At 43.9% G+C, this 5,991-nt stretch overlaps 4 non-coding genes across 4 annotated transcripts; all 4 read right to left on the reverse strand.

Annotated features, from left to right (window-relative positions):
* Positions 1-463: 463 nt before the first annotated feature.
* trnar-ucg (transfer RNA arginine (anticodon UCG)) lies at positions 464-536 on the reverse strand. The gene has a single exon. It is a non-coding gene; the product is annotated as a tRNA-Arg (tRNA).
* Positions 537-2,663: 2,127 nt separating this feature from the next.
* On the reverse strand, positions 2,664-2,745 carry trnas-aga (transfer RNA serine (anticodon AGA)). Its single transcript has one exon. It is a non-coding gene; the product is annotated as a tRNA-Ser (tRNA).
* A 2,100-nt stretch (positions 2,746-4,845) lies between these two features.
* Positions 4,846-4,927, reverse strand: trnas-aga (transfer RNA serine (anticodon AGA)). The gene has a single exon. It is a non-coding gene; the product is annotated as a tRNA-Ser (tRNA).
* A 753-nt stretch (positions 4,928-5,680) lies between these two features.
* On the reverse strand, positions 5,681-5,762 carry trnas-uga (transfer RNA serine (anticodon UGA)). Its single transcript has one exon. It is a non-coding gene; the product is annotated as a tRNA-Ser (tRNA).
* Positions 5,763-5,991: the final 229 nt, after the last annotated feature.

A 5,991-nucleotide genomic window follows, 5' to 3' on the forward strand; every position in this document is an offset into this window, starting at 1 on the left:
GTCGTATTTGGTGTAAATAAAACACCCTTTATGAACATTTTCAACTTGTCTTCGTAGATTTACAAAGTGGGAAAAGGCCATTCCACCTGTGTGTATCGCGGCTAATCAGAGAGCCAATCATTCCAGTCGCAGTTTCCAACTTTGGCCCAAAGTCTCGTGTGTTCTAATGTTCCCAGTGCAAATGTCAATGACTTTATCCTGTGTTCTTAAATGGCACAAATGTGTGACCTTTGCACAGCGACATGTAACTCTTTTGAGGAACTTAGGCTCATTTTCACCCACAAAGGGAGACACACAGAAAGATACCCCCAAGCGACAGAGGTCTCCGTTGTGGTGAGCTGGAATTTGAAATGGATAATAGGACAAATGCAAGTTTCAAATGGGGTAGCACAGAAGCGACGATCCGGCACGACATCACAGGGGAGCGTCAACGTGGGGCACGGTTAAAGTCAGACATACCCCTCGAGCCAGGTAGGATTCGAACCTACAATCTTCTAATGCGAAGTCAGACGCGTTATCCATTACACTACTGGCCCAACAGACCCATTCACCGCTGGCAGAATGTCGATATGTAATGCCATGGACTTTCACGGAATCAGAATTAAAAAGGTGAACAAGCAGCGAAGAAAATCACCAACACTGCTTCACTTCGAAGTTTCCAATTTGTGAAGCAGTGCCTTTCACTGGCAAAGGAGAAACATTTGTCCTCAGCTGCCTGCTTCGGGGTCGCCTCCTTCTCTGCTGGAAGTTTCCATCGTTTTATTCGCAGTCCCGACGCGATTTCATGATCCACTCCAGTGAAAACGTGTCATGGTGTCGTCTAAGCAAGACCCTGCCGAAATTCTGCGAGAGACATCTGGTCATTTCGAGCTCAGGATGTGGAATTAGACGAGCTGCGTGACACCTTTTATTGGCGTCGCCACTTCACTGCAAATTAGCGGCTCAAAACGAGCCGTTGTTAGCATCAGCTTGATTTGTACCTTCCTGTCGTGCATTTGCTGAACAACATCAGATAGATCCCGACCGGCCCAGCTGACTTATCTATTTTCACACTCTGCAGTATTTCTAATATCTCTTCCATGTGAACCTCAATCTCTTCTAGTCTAGACGCAAGTATCTCTCTATCTTCCTCGCCAACATTTTCATTATCTATAGCGAACTCTGTCGAAAAATATTTATTTAGTGCTTCCTCTATCTCCACTGACTCCACATACGACTTCCCATTATTATCCTTGATTGTCCCAAATTTAACTCTCGTCATTCTTTTAGTGCTCACATACCTATGGAAAGCCTTAGGGTTAACCCTGATCCTATCTGCCAACAACTTCTCATGTCTCCTCCTGGTTCTTCTCAGCTCTCTTTTTAGGTCTTTCCTGATATCGTTGGAACCCTCGAGCGCTCGAACTGAGTTTTCACGTTTTCTCCTCACATAAGACTTCTTGTTCTTCTTGACCAGGGTTTCCACTTCCTTAGTAAAGCACGGCTCACGCGTCCTATATCTTACTCCCTCCCTGACAGGTACATACTTATCTAGGACACACAGGAGCTTTTCCTTGAATAAGCTCCACATTTTTAATGTGCTCACCCCCTACATTTTCCTACCCCACTCTACGATTCCTAAATCTTACCTCATTGCATCGTGATTTCCCTTCCACCAGCTGAAACTCTTGCTCCGTGGAGTACACCTATCCCTTTCCATCACGAAAGTAAACCTGAGAGAATTGTGATCGCTGTCTCCACAGTGCTCAACTCCTTCCAAATCTAAAACCCGGCCAGGCTCGTTACCCAGTACTAAATCGAATGTGGCTTCTTCCCTTGAAGGCATGTCTACATACTGTGTCAGGAAGCCCTCCCGCACACAGTGGACAAAAACTGACCCATCTATAGTACTCGTACTGTAGTGATCTCAGTCAATATTTGGATATTGTCTTGAGTGTTCCAGAGTTTTTCATTATCCCACAGTCCAGATGAAGTTTGTATTCCTCGCGTACGGGAGCGAGAATTCTTTCAATGTCTCAGATCAGTTCCTGTGCCGAGAAGATCAGAGTCAATGTCCCTTCCTCTACTCGGAATGACAATTTACACTTCTTCAATCTCCTATGATTCCATTTCCCAAAGGGCTTCTCAAGATTTCCAAAGCTGGAGCCTAAATTATATGGTTTGCTTCCTAAACATTTTTCCAACTGCCAACTGACAATATTTTCACAGTAACTCTTCACAATCCTCTGGCTTGCACCATGTCCAGGGATGAGAAGTCCCGTTTGGTGGAGAGAGTTCCTAGGCTGGTGAGTTTCACTTTGGAACAAAGATGGTTAAGTGGCAATTTCCTGCGGTCGTTTGTAATGATGGGAGAGGGAGCGGTGGGGAATGAGCACTCTGACGAGCAGGAGGAAGTGTTGCCAATGACCAGAGTCAGAGAACAGAGGACAAGGGATGAAAGGAATCTAATGAAAAGCAGCACTTCTGCTCAGGGCGTTCAATAACAACTGCAGAAACCCGATGTGTCGAGCAGTGTATCTGAAAAGAGAAACAGACATAATGTTTTAAATGTGGAGCATTTCTGATGAAGAACTCGAGTTTCTCGAGTCTAATCAAATTACAGGCCTGGTTTGCAAAACAGGCTTTCTGAACTTTGAATAGTTCCAGCAGGAAAGCGTTCATAACGTAGTCAGCGGGATTCGAACCTAAGTGGGGAAACCCCAACGGATTTCTAACCCATCGCCTTAACCACTCGGCCATGACTACAGGCAGCGCCGCCCCCTGAGCATTGGCCAAATCAGCCGTGATATCATTGAAAGCTGCCTCTGACATGAGTTTCATGTTTCCATCTCCATTCATACCTTTGCTGTCATTTGTCATACCTTTGCTGTCATTTGTAAGGTGCGAGACACCAATGTAAAAGAAGAAAAGCACAAAGTTAGGACAAGATATTTGCAGCAAAATTGATTCAACATTATTTATTGAAAGGAAAATCACACTTGGCAATTTGCTAGACCTCTTTGCGAACATGACCAGCAGAGGTAATCAAGGGAACTATTGATCTGAGTATTCTTGGCCATTAAACAAACAAAGGTTAGTGACATATTCATTTCTCTTTTTAGCGAACGAAATGGTCATTCCTGATGGTTACAATGAAAGAGATGGTTCCCAATAAAAGACAGAGATTAAGTCGCTTGTAGATACACTTCAATGTGATACGATTCACTTTCAGCCCCTAATTACCCCAGAGATGGAGGGGGTGAGTTACTTTTCTTCACTCTTCAACTCGACAGCATGGAGGTACAGACATGAAACCGCTAGAGACGGAGTTCTTGAATTGGGAACCAGCGACACTGAAGGAACTAGGCAAAAGTGAGGACTGCAGATGCTGGAAACCTGATTTTAGATCAGAAAATTTTGGAAAAGCACAGCAGCATCCGAGGAGCAGGAAAGTCGATGTTTCTGTTGCCAGTCTTTCTGCGTTCCGCAAACAATTTTCGTTTTTGGCTCAGATTTCCAGCAACTGCAGCTATTCGTATTATGTTAACATTCATAATGTTTTGGACAAAACCAATGACCTGCTAGCATCGGAAAATCGGCAGAAGTACTGGTACACCGACATGTTAGCTGAACAATATCAGCATTCCATGAGCCGGAATACGATCCGGGCCACGGTTCTGAGAGTATCGAATCCTCACAAGTAATCCTCCCTCCCTGACAGGTACATACTTATCTAGGACACACAGGAGCTTTTCCTTGAATAAGCTCCACATTTTTAATGTGCTCACCCCCTACAGTTTCCTACCCCACTCTACGATTCCTAAATCTTACCTCATTGCATCGTGATTTCCCTTCCACCAGCTGAAACTCTTGCTCCGTGGAGTACACCTATCCCTTTCCATCACGAAAGTAAACCTGAGAGAATTGTGATCGCTGTCTCCACAGTGCTCACCTCCTTCCAAATCTAAAACCCGGCCAGGCTCGTTACCCAGTACTAAATCGAAAGTGGCTTCTTCCCTTGAAGGCATGTCTACATACTGTGTCAGGAAGCCCTCCCGCACACAGTGGACAAAAACTGACCCATCTATAGTACTCGTACTGTAGTGATCTCAGTCAATATTTGGATATTGTCTTGAGTGTTCCAGAGTTTTTCATTATCTCACAGTCCAGATGAAGTTTGTATTCCTCGCGTACGGGAGCGAGAATTCTTTCAATGTCTCAGATCAGTTCCTGTGCCGAGAAGATCAGAGTCAATGTCCCTTCCTCTACTCGGACTGACAATTTACACTTCTTCAATCTCCTATGATTCCATTTCCCAAAGGGTTTGTCAGGATTTCCAAAGCTGGAGCCTAAATTATATGGTTTGCTTCCTAAACATTTTTCCAACTGCCAACTGACAATATTTGCACAGTAACTCTTCACAATCCTCTGGCTTGCACCATGTCCAGGGATGAGAAGTCCCGTTTGGTGGAGACAGTTCCTAGGCTGGTGAGTTTCACTTGGGAACAAAGATGGTTAAGTGGCAATTTCCTGCGGTCGTTTGTAATGATGGGAGAGGGAGCGGTGGGGAATGAGCACTCTGACGAGCAGGAGGAAGTGTTGCCAATGACCAGAGTCAGAGAACAGAGGACAAGGGATGAAAGGAATCTAATGAAAAGCAGCACTTCTGCTCAGGGCGTTCAATAGCAACTGCAGAAACCCGATGTGTCGAGCAGTGTATCTGGAAAGAGAAACAGAGATCATGTTTTAAATGTGGAGCATTTCTGATGAAGAACTCGAGTTTCTCAAGTCTAATCAAATTACAGGCCTGGTTTGCAAAACAGGCTTTCGGAACTTTGAATAGTTCCAGCAGGAAAGCATTCATAACGTAGTCAGCAGGATTCGAACCTATGTGGGGAAACCCCAATGGATTTCTAACCCATCGCCTTAACCACTCGGCCATGACTACATTCCATGAGCCGGAATACGATCCGGGCCACGGTTCTGAGAGTATCGAATCCTCACAAGTAAATAACAAGACAAGGCGATAGATACTGTCGTATTTGGTGTAAATAAAACACCCTTTATGAACATTTTCCTTGCAGATTATTTTCAACTTGTCTTCGTAGATTTACAAAGTGGGAAAAGGCCATTCCACCTGTGTGCATCGCGGCTGATCAGAGAGCCAATCATTCCAGTCGCAGTTTCCAACTTTGGCCCAAAGTCTCGTGTGTTCTAATGTTCCCAGTGCAAATGTCAATGACTTTATCCTGTGTTCTTAAATGGCACAATAATGGGTCAGATATGTGACCTTTGCACAGCGACTTGTAACTTTTTTTCTAATTCATTGACTGCTGATATATTAGATAATTGGCCTTGAGAGTCAGCTTTAAATTAGGTTGAACTTTCTCAGCTTGACTTTCAACTGATCCTAAAAAAAACTCACCACCTGCAGGGAAATGTATTGCATTGCTTCTTGTTTTGCTTAATTTCACCACCTCCCAAACATCCAAATTTCACGATAGTTCGACCAATGTTTGGAAACTGATTCGTGTTGGAAGTTGATGGCTTTTTGTGTCTCGACAGATAATTTATTCAATTAGACATCTTGAAATTACTTCTGATTCTTCACAGTTAAAAATCTACTTTTAATTGAATGCAAAGCTCAAGCTCCACGAAATCCAAATTCTGCAAAGTAATTAATGACTTTCGAAATAGTCAACTCTGTGAGCAGGATTCGAACCTGCGCAGGGCGAACCCATTGGATTTCAAATCCAACGCCTTAACCTCTCGGCCATCACAGCTGCCTCCTCATTGCGAATTTTCATAGTAAAAAACTGAATTCATGAAATACGTAATTTGTTTGAAGAACAAATTGTCAAGACCCAAAGATGTCGCCGAATCCTTTGCAGAGACCCAGACAAACGTTACCTTAGCAGATTGACAGGCTTTCACCGAAAACTAGATCCTGACACAGCTGAAGTTGTGGGAATGATTCTTCATTGAATTATAGAGTCACGGATGTACACCACA

This window comes from Chiloscyllium punctatum, chromosome 29 (genome assembly GCF_047496795.1).
Source record: "Chiloscyllium punctatum isolate Juve2018m chromosome 29, sChiPun1.3, whole genome shotgun sequence".
In the NCBI taxonomy this organism is placed as follows: Eukaryota; Metazoa; Chordata; class Chondrichthyes; order Orectolobiformes; family Hemiscylliidae; genus Chiloscyllium; species Chiloscyllium punctatum.